The sequence below is a fragment of the Misgurnus anguillicaudatus genome, chromosome 2 (genome assembly GCF_027580225.2).
Source record: "Misgurnus anguillicaudatus chromosome 2, ASM2758022v2, whole genome shotgun sequence".
In the NCBI taxonomy this organism is placed as follows: domain Eukaryota; kingdom Metazoa; phylum Chordata; class Actinopteri; order Cypriniformes; family Cobitidae; genus Misgurnus; species Misgurnus anguillicaudatus.
In genome coordinates this window covers 36,151,734-36,165,932 of record NC_073338.2, presented here as the reverse complement: position 1 = coordinate 36,165,932, position 14,199 = coordinate 36,151,734, and the positions used below count along the sequence as shown (strand labels likewise).

Below are 14,199 nucleotides of genomic sequence, written 5' to 3'. Positions count from 1 at the left end.
ACATATTTCATGTCCTTCAGTGCTGTGTTTGCTTCTTCCTTACTAATGTAAACATTACACTTTCATCAAAACTTTTTAAAGGTCATCAAACTCTCGCATGGCAAAATAATCAGGCCCTCCCTTTAGAGTTCAACGATAAGCAGAGTAAAACTTTATGAACTCAAGATGTGCTCTGAAAATAAGTAGATAAAAGCAACTTTAAGATCATGGATGGCTACAGAAGCTCTTGAATCATCCATGAGTTGCAAAAAGTTTTCTTATAGTTTTTATAGTAATTAAGTTCCAATGTGGAGCAAAAAAAGGCTGAATGCAAGGGAAGTTTGAAGGTTTTTAATTTAAAAGAGAAGCAAACCATGGCCAAGATCAAGTAGCAAAACAAAAACAAATAAATGGACTGAAAAAACACACTGAAAAAAAACCTTGATTCAATCATGTTGAACCGATGTACATAATTGAATTACGTAGATCCAAAAAATTTTTAAAATTCATTTAAAAAAAAACTTAATTCAATCACATGGAACCGTTGTTTCTTTGAGTGCAGAAAACCACTGGGGTTTATAAGCATAAAGGGGACAGAGAATGAAAAACCATTTTTACCTTGTCTTTGTTGAATAATGGTAGTCTACCCACATTCACAAACATACAAAAAGTTCTAAACATGCTAAACATCTCAGTCTCATAGAAATTCCTCTTTTAGAAATGTCAGCCAGAAAACAGCCCAATCTGAAAAACTGATGCTTATGACATCACAGGCATCTAACTGCCCTTCCACTTTAAAATAATTGGCTACATTTTTTGAGTGGCAGCAAAGTCAGCCAATCAGTAATGAGATTGCAAGTTAAGCCAGTAGGGGGAGCCAAATAGGTGCAAAACCACTTGTTTAAAATCCCCCACCCTAATAGAGCTATCTGAGAGAGGTTTTTAGGAAGCTTCTAAGGCATTACAGACCCAAACTAAATTTTTTTTGCCTAAATGTCACATTACAGAACAAGAATAAATACTCCGTTCAATCATTCTATGTCATCTTTAACACAGCAACCAGGAGAAGACACTGATGACAACAGTTGGGGGGGCACAGGGACAGGACTACAACTAGACAAGAAAAAACTACAACAGGAAGTGAAATAAGAAAATATTAGAAGATGGAGGACAGAAACTACCATGCAAACATGTTACATTAGCCCTGCGTTTCATTCTGAAGGGCTCATCCCTGTGCCCTAATACCCTCCAGGGTGAGAGCTTCAAGTGGATAAATGGTGTAGGAGACCAAAATCTATTTCTTGGGGCAAATCAAAAAGGTAATGTCATTGCACAAAGAATCTGTTTTAAGAATCATGAAATTAAATTGTGTGCCCTTTGAAAAAAAGTGTGAACACAACCGTAAACTTATTGTCTGACATTGTTTTGTACACCTCTTTAACATTATCCTTGGTGATCTGCGACTGGCGGGTCTGGTGTAATTAGTGCCGACATGGATGACAATCTTAGAAAACATGCTTAGCATTAGCCAGCAGTTTAGTTTGGATCTAATGTCAGACGCTCTTAGCCTGGATGCCAGCCGATCTTAGCCCCGCCCACAACATTTTGAGAACGGGAAGATCGGTCTGTGGTTTCTGCGTTGAGGACCTACTATGCTAGACCCAAAGCTGGTCGAACCAATCAAATTGTCAGGGCGGGCTTTATACGATGATGGACAGATGATCAACAGTAATGAACCACGTCACCAAAGAACAAATTCAAAACTTTTGGCACATATTTCTATTAAATGCAAAAAATGATCTTCCAGAGTATTGTTTTAATTATTAATGTGATATTTGCAAAGGTTAGGATATTATTTGGAGGGCAGTTATTGCACATTAAACATACAACAGCATTGCACAACAAACTGTCGGTTATAGGTTTTACACTGTGACATCACTTCCTAAATCTCCATTTATGGTAAAAGCACACATTTTTACAGACATGGGAAATTAGATTTGGAGTGGGGAATATATTGAGTGAATTATCCATTACCCTGATTTCATGACTTTGATGTGATGACCTTGTATCTTTCAGTGGGCGGCAATCACTTTAGTCATGCAAAAAGATGAGAAAGCAGCTCTTAACTTGCCGTGCATCTCATCTTAAAAGAACAGGGTTGAAGAAGTCATCAAAACTGGTCATGAAAATCAATTCGTTTCGTTTTCTGGCCGCATGTGAGGATGCATTTTTCAAAACTAAGTGAATTTTGTTTTTCAATCTGGACATTTTTTGCTGACAAAAAAAATAGTAGAAACCATCTTGGATGCCTTTGATTCATATTAAGTAAGACCTCAATTAAATGCATGTTTTATGTGCAGGCTCACATCATTGCTTTTTGTTACTGGTAGCAGTTAAATAATTCATATACAGTATATAAGTTTATAAACTAAGTATAAAAGTGAAGTCTACCTACAGCATGGACTGGATCTGTATTGTTTGATGTTGCAGATTGTTTGGGCTGCCATTTGGTTTTTATTGTTATCTTAATCAGCTCAAATTTTTTAATATGAAAAAAATGCTTATTAATTCATTTACTTTTATTTCCCTGTTGGTTTGTGGCAACTTATTGTTATTCATGTGTGTCTGGTATTGCGTAACACAATAAATTTATTAGATCTTGTTTCTTTGATGGTGTACCCATAGACATTATGTGCATAGCAATTACTGTCTGGTGCTTGGATGATGCAGTTTGATCTTGCTATAATAAAATGGGAACAGGAAACAACTGTGATTTAAACTTTTGTGGCGGCTCTACACCATGGCCTTTTATTTAAGTTATATAAGTTTTATCTATACTTCAGTGATGGAGGTAAATAGACAATCCCTTTGTTTTAGCTTAAGTTGTTAAATATAGCTCCTCAAATTGGTCCATCTTTGATTTTACTAGAAAAGCAGAAATGTGACGCCAATTTTTTTTACCTGATGGAGGGGTTCTAGCAGACCAATTGCGGTGCAATTTTGATCCGCATGACAAATACGCCGTACACTTAACGCAGAAGTATAAATTGTTCTGTACGGTTGATGTTCTTAAAGGCTGCTTAAAATTACACAAAGAAATATGTCCTCAGCTGCATCTCAGCTGAAGTTTGTCCTTCCTTTTTTTAGTACTTTTGGAAGTATGTACTTATAAAATCATAAAATGTGGGTGTTGTTTGTTTAATTATATTAAATTTAATTTAGAAAAATTAGTTTTGAAATACAAAAAAAGGAAAAATGTCAGCTTACAGTTATTTTGTAAATATTACTGAAAAGTTAATTAAGTCCAAAGGCACTGATTATTATTAGTGTAATATCAAGCGCAACCAATTTTTTTAAAAGGCTTTATTTTGGCATGAATATTTATGATAAATAATGATTTGCATGTTTCACCTCACTTGTACTTTAAATGAATTGGGTCTGTTTAATTTGAGCTGATGAATAGAACAAATATTATAAAGAAAACAAACAAGCACTTGTTGGCAGAAATGAGTGATTAGTTGTGTTTCTCAACAAACATTTTGACAAAGTAATTTGTTGCCTGCACATCAAAACAAGAAACTGTGGAAAAATACCTGAAAAACAAACTAAATGATTTAGAAACACTTTGATGTTATTAAGACGTCTGTCTAAAAAAACAAATTAGACAGTGAGGCCTGCCTCTGTCGTCTCTGAGTTCTGAGACTGATGAATTAAAAATGAAATATCTCATTTTCCAAATGAATGCTGCATAGTTGCAGGTTATTTCAGGTCTGCCAAACAACTAAGCCTTAGTTTGTGTTCAACAGTTGATAAAAGCAAAGTAAGTTTTTATAATCATTTTGTTTTTGAATAGAAAGGTAGTCCTTATAGGTTAGTCTAAGTAACTTAGGTTGAGTTTAGCACTATCTGGTTATATTAGCCACAACCAAACTCGACTTAGCTAAGCTAGAAATAATGTTGTAAGATCAATATTTCAATAGTGTCACAATGTTTATACAAAAGTTGCAAAAATATATTTGGTGTACTAACATCAACAAAAACTGCACAAAACATTTCCAGAATAAGGAATGGTGCAGAGGAGATGTTTCAATACACAAGTATACTGGTTTGGTTTATAATTGATGCTTTGAGTTTGATTTTTACTCTTTTTATCTTTTAAATTTCTCTTAACTATTTTTTGTCTCTTAAAAGGATAGTTCACCCAAAATGAAATTTCTGTCATTATTTATTTACCCTAATGTTGTTCATATCCTGTATGAGTTTCTTTATTCAGTTAAACACAAAAGAAGATATTTTGATAGTTGATGGTAAGCACGGTTCCCATTGACTTCCATAGTATTTGCTTTATACCGTCAACTGTGTGGTTACCATCATTTATTAAAATATCTTCTTTTATGTTCAACAGAATAAAGAAACCAATACAGGTTTACAACAACATGAGGGTAAGTAAATGATGATAACATTTTTATTATTTATTTTTATAAAGGTCCCATTTCACCTTGCTAAAAAGCACATTATTTTGTGTATTTGGTGTAATGCAATGTTTTTAGGTGGTGCAAAGTAAAAAAAACACATTATTTTCATTATTGTTGCTCCTATACCTTTCTGAAACACGAAACAGAGCTCATCGCTCTGAGAAAGCACAGTGTGATCTGATTGGCCAGCTATCCAGTGTGTTGTGATTGGCCGAATACCTCAAGCACGTAAACAGAAATGTGATGCTCCTTACCAATATTTGAAAGATGAGCTCCCGAAGCCATGGTCAAAGGCAGGGTTGCCAGATCCGCGAATCAAAACCATTCGAAACTAGTCCAAAAGCCCTCCAATTACTATTCACAGCCCAAATACCAACAACTAATGAACAAAATCCTTTTATGTCTAACCCACAGAAAAATGTCAACCTGCAGAAACAGTTTAAAAGTTTCCCCTGAGAGGCAGCGGACCTGGCAACGCTGGTAAAATGAGATTATATCAATATCAATATTGATATCAATATCAATATGAGCCCAAATCTGATCCAGAAAATGCAGATGAACAAGCTGATCGACAAACTTTCCTGCACGACTTAAGCAGAACCTTACAGATTGGTAAAAACGACAAACAACAAGCGCTACTCTACACTGCTCGAAACTCGTGTTTAAATTGTCATTAAGAAATTTCTTTAGATATGAAAAAATCGGCTACTTCCATATAGGGCTAATCGGAAGAACCAGGCTGTACTTGCAAAGTTGGAATTGCTCCACTTTCTAGACAAAGCCCTTGTGCACATACAGCATTATACTCTCCCATGTTTAGTCGTAAAATGCGCAGCACAAACGGCATTGTAAAAATCGTATCAATTTCCTCTATTGGAAGATCAAACAAAGTAGTTTGCTGATCGCAACAACAAACACAGCGTCTTCACAACATGGCGGCGGCAACAATACAACAGTGCGAAAGTTACACTTTCTTTCTTTGTATATACATTAGGGCGGTGTTATGAAAATTTTCCCTGCAGTATGACATCCAACTTCAGGGGTGTGTTTGAATGAGGCTTTTAAGGAAAGCTTTAAAAGATGATCTCTTGGGTTTGAAACTTTCATATTTGCAAGAGATCTTCTATATGCACAGACATCTTTTACTACTCTAAGGACAAACGGAACATGAAATCGGATCATATGACTCCTTTAATCTTGCGTGATCTAACAGTTCTGGTGTTCTTGTACACTGCTTTCTAAAAGCTTTTCTCTACTATTCACAGAAGAGTTAAAAAAAGATGTGTGCACATGAAAGCCATGCATAAAATAAAATAGAAAAAAATAGTCAGTACAAGACTATCAAGGACATATAAAAGCAATTTTTCAAGCATGATAATTGCATCAATTGGATAAAAGTAACGATGTGTTTTGGTTATCATTGGAAGCTGTTTCTATCCTATCTCATCCTAAATTACTACAACTTACATATATAATTTAACAGGCAACATCGACTCAAATAACCACTTGTTACAATCAAGGTATGCAGAAGAAAACACTTTGGTGTCCTTGGTAGTACTTATTGAGCACCATTTAAATACCAAAGCCTGTCTGAATATTGTTGCTGAGAATATCCATCCCTTTATGACCACAGTGTAATGATCTTTCTATACTTTTAGTAAGACAACAGACTATGACACACAAATCACTGATCATATCATACTGGTTTAAGAGTTCACAGTCAGCAGATCTCTTCATTATCTATAAAAATTGTTAATTTTTGTTTTAAAACTGTACTATATAGTAGATTGAAATATTTGCATTGGAAGATCTTTTGACATAAGCAAAGTTTATTCACACAGCTGGCCTCACAAAACTTCTCAATGAAGACCTGGTGAGATTCTTGTGTCGTTAACATGTTGGGTTATCATGGGGTTGCTGTCGAGACGCATGTGAGACAGCTAACCCGTGAATGTGTGTTTTAAATATGTATGGCTAGATACACCACATGATGTCATGGTGGTGTCACTGGGTAACTCTATCTAGAATAAATGATAAATGCACTGTTGTTCTAATGGTGTGCTACACACTGCTGGACATTGATCAACACTCATGTTGTTCTTCTTCACCTGCTGTCACACAATGACTGTCATGTTGAGTTGTAAATTGCCATTTTTTGCCATTCCAATTTTTCTTCTTGAATTTCTTATTGTTAATATTAAAAAAGCAAGTCACCAGTTAAGTTATCAGAAGTGTGTTATACGGCCTATTTCACCACTGCCAGAAAGTAAAACCAACACCTTTGCACTAGGTTGGGGAACTCTGGATGAACTTCTATAAACCAATGAATATTCAAGATGGGTGAACAAGTGAAGGAAAGTCACACGTACTGTATTTCCCTATAACTTAAACCAAATCAGTCAATGTTACATCTGAACCCTCACAGTTTATAACACAACCAGCTATGTTTTCTTATGTCACCTTTACTTTACTTTTCAGGACACATTCACTGAACAACTGCTCCAGTCACAGCTACTAAATAACACCAAAGTCATATGTTGGATAGATCTTGCAGGGATATAAACCAAAGTATTTTTCGTGTCTTCTTTTCTATGTGTAATTTTTCATTAAGCTACTAAAAGGTATACCCATTTAAATATTTTGTTAGCCACACTGACTAAGCAACCCAGTCTCAAGGCAAGTCATGTTATAGTAACGAAAATTTTGATTAATTTATTTGTGTTTGATGACACGAATGTCCGCTGTTTTTCGTGTCTCTGGAGACAAATGTCTTTTTCGTCCTTCCAAGCACGAATTTCTATCAATGGCTGTTTGTGTCTGTGGCACGACTTTCTTTATCGTGTCATTTCATATTTTGTTTTCTCTTCGTTCTTTTCTATTTTTTGACCATTGTTGCTTGGGATTTGGGTTAGAATCACTTTCTGCGACTTCCTAACCCAAACCCCAACTCTAACCCCAACTCCAGGCGAGAATAGTTTTAAAAGCGGACGAAAAACATGTAGAAACAAATCATAAAATAACATCCTAACGCAAACCCGGAATCTAACCCTAACCCCAAGCGACAATGATTTAAAAATAGAAAAGAACGATGAGAAAACAAAATATAAAATGACACGATAAAGAAAGTCGTGCCACAGACACGAACAGCCATTGATAGAAATTCGTGCTGGGAAGGACGAAAAAGACATTCGTCTCCAGAGACACGAAAAACAGCGGAAATTTGTGTCATCAAACACGAATAAATTAATCAAAATTTTTGTTACTATAACACGACTTGCCTTGAGGCTGTGTTGCATTTCGTTACAATAACACGACTTGCCTTGAGACTGTGTTGCAACCAAACTACCTTATGAACAAAATTACAAAAATGTAAATTATGAAGGGCAAACATTCGTCAGATGATTAGTTACAAACTGGCAGTGAGACAATGAGAGTTACAAAATATAGAAATACTGTTGAAAACAAATAAAAATAGCTTTAAAATAGTAAATATTTTCCTACAACAATAAATGACATGAAATTTTCTGCATGTACAATGACTTTAATTTCTCAGTGCCTTCTAAAAGTTACACAATGCACCTTAATGTCATGAGCTGAGCAATAACATCTCCTTATCATTTTGTACATATGAGCAGTTCCATTCACTAAATGTAATGACAGTTACAGTACATTGCCGTATGAGTACATACGACTAAATGCACAGATCACTAGATGTTTTTGATACACATATGCCACAAGGGATGGTCAACCAAACGCTATATATCAGTGAATCATGTGCCAGAATTCAGAATCCAGAGACCTGGAAAGCAAACACCTTTAAACAAATGTTGTTACCAACACTGAGCCTTTCTCAATGTACCAAAAGGGTCCAGTAGAAACCTTAGACTGACAGCTAGTGCTGGATGGTACATGGGACATTTCACAAGACTTTTTTAAGATCTCAAATAAATCTTTGGTGTCCCCAGAGTATGTATGTGAAGTTTTAGCTCAAAATACCCCACAGGTCATTTATTATAGCATTGCCACTAATGCTATAAAAATTGCCACTTTGTAGGTGTGAGCAAAAATGTGGCATTTTTGGGTGTCATTTTAAATGCAAATGAGCTGATCTCTGCACTAAATGGCAGTGCCATAGTTGGATAGTGCAGATTAAGGGGCGGTATTATCCCCCTCTGACATCACAAGGGGAGCCAAATTTTACTTACCTATTTATTCACATCAGTGGTCTCCAACATGATGCCAACGGGCACCAGGTTGCCAGCATGAAGTCTGTGACTTGCCCGCCAAAGCACATTCTATTAATAGCCTCAATTTTTATATTTATTTATTACATATTTTTATATTAGCTTGGCTTCTTAACATTTTTAACAATGACAAAAACATATCAACAAGTAAAATAAAATAAAATCACAAAGTAAAACAAAAAGTTTCGAGTAGACTACATCAAAAAGTAGCCCTCCAGATTGTTTTATCCATTGTGGTAACCCTTGCTCACAAAAAGGTTAGATACCCCTGATTTACATGCTTGAAGAGAACGATTTACCAAAACTAAGGTACTGGGTTGATCTTTGTCAACATTTTTAGGTTGATACAAGGACTGGGGACCCAACTATAGCACTTAAAAAGTCAGATTTTTATTATATGTCCACACTACCAGCATCTATTTAAACTTTAGTTTTACACATTTTTGAATATAAAGGTTTCTGCAATAAAAGGTAAAATGACACAGCTGTTAATGAATCTCATGACAATTCATTTGCCAAATAACAATATGACAATTTTATATGTGAATTTACCTTTTTATGAGTACAATACAACAAAGTTTGATATTGAAGAAGCTGTAGCATCATAATTTCACATGAGGATTATGGCTTTCATCTTGTAAAAAGCTTTACAAGACAAATGTGTGTGTGGAGTGTAAAGAGTCCCTATGAAATTATTTGTTTGCCTTCGTCAAATTGCATTGCCTTTGAGGCTTAGACACTGTCCTTTTGATCCATAACTTTGAAAAATATATATTTTAAGTATTAAAAAAGAAAGAGATTCATTTATTAGAGCTCAAAGTAACATAGAAGTAAATGTTTTTTGATTTAGCAAAACTATATGACTCTGCTTTACTAAGTTGGATGTCGTTACTGTGTAAAGAACTTGAAATACGGTTCTTGCTTGCTGGTGCAATAAAGTGAAAAAGTGATACAAATGAAGTGTACTTTTATTATCAGGTTAATAGTCCGTACTATTTGGAGTCAAAAGCGAACAACACATTTGTATATGGAGATATGGTTAAACAACTTTACTCTATCCCCAAATGTTTTCCTGCCCTGATAACAAAGATTTTGGTACCCTTTATCATAGCACCACTCTGCCTTGCTCGTGATGCGACTTTTGTCACTGTACATCATCAGGACATAAAAGAAAATTTCCAATACACAGACAAAATCAGTTTGCATTGTCACCTTGAGACGTATCATCCTTATATTATAAAAAAAATTACTGTCTCATTTGACAGTCTTATCTATTTGATAGCTTACTGATATTCAAACTGAAAAACAAAGCACAATCTAATAGTTGTGTAAAGTCATTATGGGATTTAAATCCATTCATGAAGTAATAATATCTAAATGAGGACAATCCAACTGGGGAAACAACCAGAGGTTAGTAAGATTTAAATCAAGGGGGGGGGGGGGTACAGCAACAGCGATCTATCACAATTTAAAACCGTTTCATTTTTATAGCTTGCGGCTAAAGGCACAGATTTTGAAAACACTGCCCCTGTATGGAGATATGTGTGTTCATGTCTAATGAGAGGAGTAGGCTTGCTATGTAACCACAACAGTGAAAGAATCCCACTAGATGCTCATGAGACAAACCCTGCGTCCCAATTTGCATACTTTCTGCCCTAAATGTTTTTCAAAATTAGAATTACTATGTCCCAAAACGTAGTATGTTAATATGAATATCCTAGCTGGGTGGTCTACTATTTTTAGTAAAAATTCAAGTCAGATCTATGCACAGTTTAACAGCTGATATAGGCACAATTCATTGCGATAACAAGCAGTTTAATGAAACCACTCTGAATTAATAAATTCAACTTTAGTAAGCATTACATGGGAAAAAATAAAGAAAAGCTGAACTTCTGTCCCATTATTATGTACCACTCTTTTGCTACACATTTAAATGTATACATCACCATAACAAAGGCAGTACATATTTTAGTGCATATACGATTACTACAATTGTTGCTTATAGCTAACTTTTTTTAAAACACCAATAAGAATCACTTCCACCCCAATTCAACAGGTACACTGTCCACATTTTTTTTTTAAACTGTACCTTTTCTGTCGCTGGGGTGGTACCCTAAGGTTCTGTTTTGTAAAGGTATACTTAACATTATATAATGTTGAATCCTTTTGGGTATATTTCTGTACCTTAAAGGAACAGTATGTAAAAAATGTATATCAATTAATCATAAAATTGCCCTGATATGTCACTGAATATTAAGAAATCATTTTCATTTCAAATACGTTTATCACTGACAACAGTGATCTGGATATTGTCATTTAAAAAGTGGAGTTGCAGCCCTCAACTGATGTTTATGTTGTCATGTTGTGTATTGGCCACCAGGGGCCCGTTTCAGAAAGGTGGTTAAGTGAAAACTCTGAGTTTGTTAACCCCGAAATAAGGGAAACTCTGAGCTTTCCGCTTCAAAAAGGGAGGTAGGCTAAACCTGAGACAGCGGGGTAAGTCAAGCCTATTTCAGAAGGAGAGGTAACTTATACTCAGAGTCTGTTTCCGGAGTAACATACTCTCTGAACCTAACCTGGTCGGGAGCAGGTTTTATCCTGTAAACTCTGAGTTTCTTGTGGTCTCCTCCCCATTTTTAAAGGAGTAGCCGTGTTTAATCTTGTTAGTTGCTTTAGTACATTCATTCATTGTGCACATTTTTATCATGTACACTGTAAAAAAAGTTTTAGCTGTCTTTAAGTTATAATTCAATTGCCAGTGCAAACCATTTTAACTTACTACTTTATATATTTATATATAACACTAAACTTTCAACTAAAAAAAATTAAAACAGTAAATTGAAATGACTTGTAAAGCTAATATGATATACTTAGGTGCATAGATCGTCTTAGTGACTAAAATGTCATGTACTTTTATAGAGAATCTTGTAGATGATGATGTTGCATTATTTGTAGAAAGTTAAATTTATGTCCCGAGAGGATTTTGAGACCCCGAGTGTTTTTTGTCATATCCGCTTACATTTATGTGACCGAAATTATTATTTTTTGCAGTCATTTTAGATATATAAATATCATTGTGTGACTAATATCAGTCTTTGTGGTGCTCTTACATTTATACAGTTGCCTTGACATTTCTTACGTATCTACTCGTCATTATCGCTGGTCTAGTGGGTAGTGCTGTGTGCAGAAGTTAGGGCAGACGTACTGTCGGCGATCGGAGTTCGAATCCTGGCTGGGCGAATTTTTGTTTTATTCATGACAAACATTTGTAAAGTTCGTAGCCTTATATGACAAAGTATTATGCTTAATTTCATTTTTAGCTGAGCTGCTGTCATCTTTTTGTCCATGGGATTGCATCTGCATGTAAATTAATATAATAACGTACAGTCCTCAGTTTATTTACTTCGGATATTTTAAATTAAATGTACGCATTTACTACACTGTAAAAACTCCAACTAATGAAATGTTGGACGGGCAAAAATATATAAGTTAAACCAAGTTTTTTGTTTGAGCTAGTTAAGAAGAGATATTATTTTAAGTCTAGATAAATCTGTGTTTAAAATATTAAATGAATGGTTATTTTCAAATTCAGTCAACATTCAGAATGGCTAGTGTTGACTGAACTAATTAACACAAATCAGGTAAATATGTGGACTTATGACAGCTATGTTTCCTGACAACAAAATGCTCATAATATTACTGTTATTTGGTCACAAAATGTAATTTTAAGAGTTGTTCAGGCGTGAATGTATGTGCTTAAAGTTTAAATATGCGGTCGGTTAATAAAGATAGCGTCTATTTAAAAATGTGCTCGGACACTTTCGGACGTAGATGAGCTCCAGATAAGCTCCAGAAAATCACAGACACTTAAGCGCTCACACCCCGCCCAGCGCAGCCTTGCCTCGGCAAGCGCATCAGAAATCGACTGCTGGCTCTGGTATCTCTGTGGCGTTTAAACGTGATTGAATTCATTTTAATTTCTCATACTTAACAATGAAAGGGTTATGTTTTAAATCATATTTTAGGATTGCACTTAATTGATATCGCTGTTGAGTGATGTTTCATATCTTTTACATTTGTTATAACCGGACTGCATGCGAATTTGAACTTCAGAGCTGAAGGAGCGGGTGGAGAAATAGTCCCAATATCGTAACAATCTTAAATAAAACTTCTAAATATACCCGTGTGTGTACCCGTGTGCGCGCGCACGTGCGCGCGACCCGCTCGCGCGCGCGTGTGTATGTACAGTATGTGCGTGAGTTTTTAATTTAAAATGTCTTAACTTAACTCGGAAGGATCTGATTCACAGGTCATTTCATCTGAGATCATTCCGCATGTAACAGCTGGAATCACTCTGTTTCCCACAACGACACAAGTCATCAGCCGTTTCCTCAAGGTCACGTCAGGTAAGTGTTTGTAAATAAATTTTAATTTTAGACTATATTAATTGGCAAAGACGCAAATACTCGACGTTTTTGTAAACATATAAGTTATATAAAGGTGTGTTATGTTATGTGTCCGAGTTAAAGTGTGTGTTATGTTATGTGTCCGAGTTAAAGTGGAGCTATTTTAGTTAAGATAATACCGGACAGGACTCCGTCTTAATTATAATTGGGACATTTTTACAAACAAACCTTATAAAATACAATACTGGCGTGCATTTTGAGACAAAACAATAGCACTCATATGTTAAGAGATGTCAGTATTTTAGTCAGTGATAAGTCCTGTCCGAGAAAACCGCCCAATAGTGTTTAATTCAATTACGTGTGATGTCTGAGGGAAATTTGGCAATTTTAGGGTATAAAATCTTTCACCGTCAAGCTTTATTATATTAAACATGTTATTTATGTATGTGTGTGTGTTTATATTCCTCTGTTTATTAAACCAGAGCGGTGATGATGTGGAAGAGGCAGACCAGAGGGCTGAAGAAAGTCTCCTAAATGGCCCTGCAGATGTTCTGACGGACTTTGGAGTGCCTTTTGGACTGTTTTATGCCCTCTATTTAGAGAAGACTTAATTCTGTATGTTCAGTCTGTATGATAAGTGAATAAAGCTTTTGTTTTTATGTGACTGAAGTTAATTATTTGTTAACAACACCAGCATAAATTATTTGATAAATAATTTAAAAAAGTTTCTTAAAAATTCCCAAATAATAAATATTAATTGAAATAACACATACAACATTGAGTAAATACTTAAATTTTAATTGACAGAGTCTTTGCTGTAAGTTTTTAAAGATTCAACTGATTAAAACATTTTAGTTGAATGAACTATAAAGCTAGTTGAGCAAACATACTTTTTTATATTTGAGTCAAGTTTGGGCCAACTAAAAAACATCAATCCAGGTAACACTTTGGAGTCAGAAATTGAGTGAACGTAAAATTTCTGTGGAACTAGTTACTAAAAAATAATTCATTGAGCCAACAATTTATTTTTTACAGTGTAGAGTAGCAATTTACAAAAACAACTCTTTTCTTTAACATATGCTCGTAGTTGCTGTA

The 14,199-nt window shown here is 35.0% G+C and overlaps 1 long non-coding RNA gene across 1 annotated transcript; it reads left to right on the top strand.

Moving 5' to 3' along the window:
• The first annotated feature begins 12,156 nt into the window (after positions 1-12,156).
• Positions 12,157-13,768, top strand: LOC141350161 (uncharacterized). The gene is made up of 2 exons (XR_012358138.1): positions 12,157-13,104; positions 13,587-13,768. It is a non-coding gene; the product is annotated as an uncharacterized lncRNA (long non-coding RNA).
• The last annotated feature ends 431 nt before the right edge of the window (positions 13,769-14,199 follow it).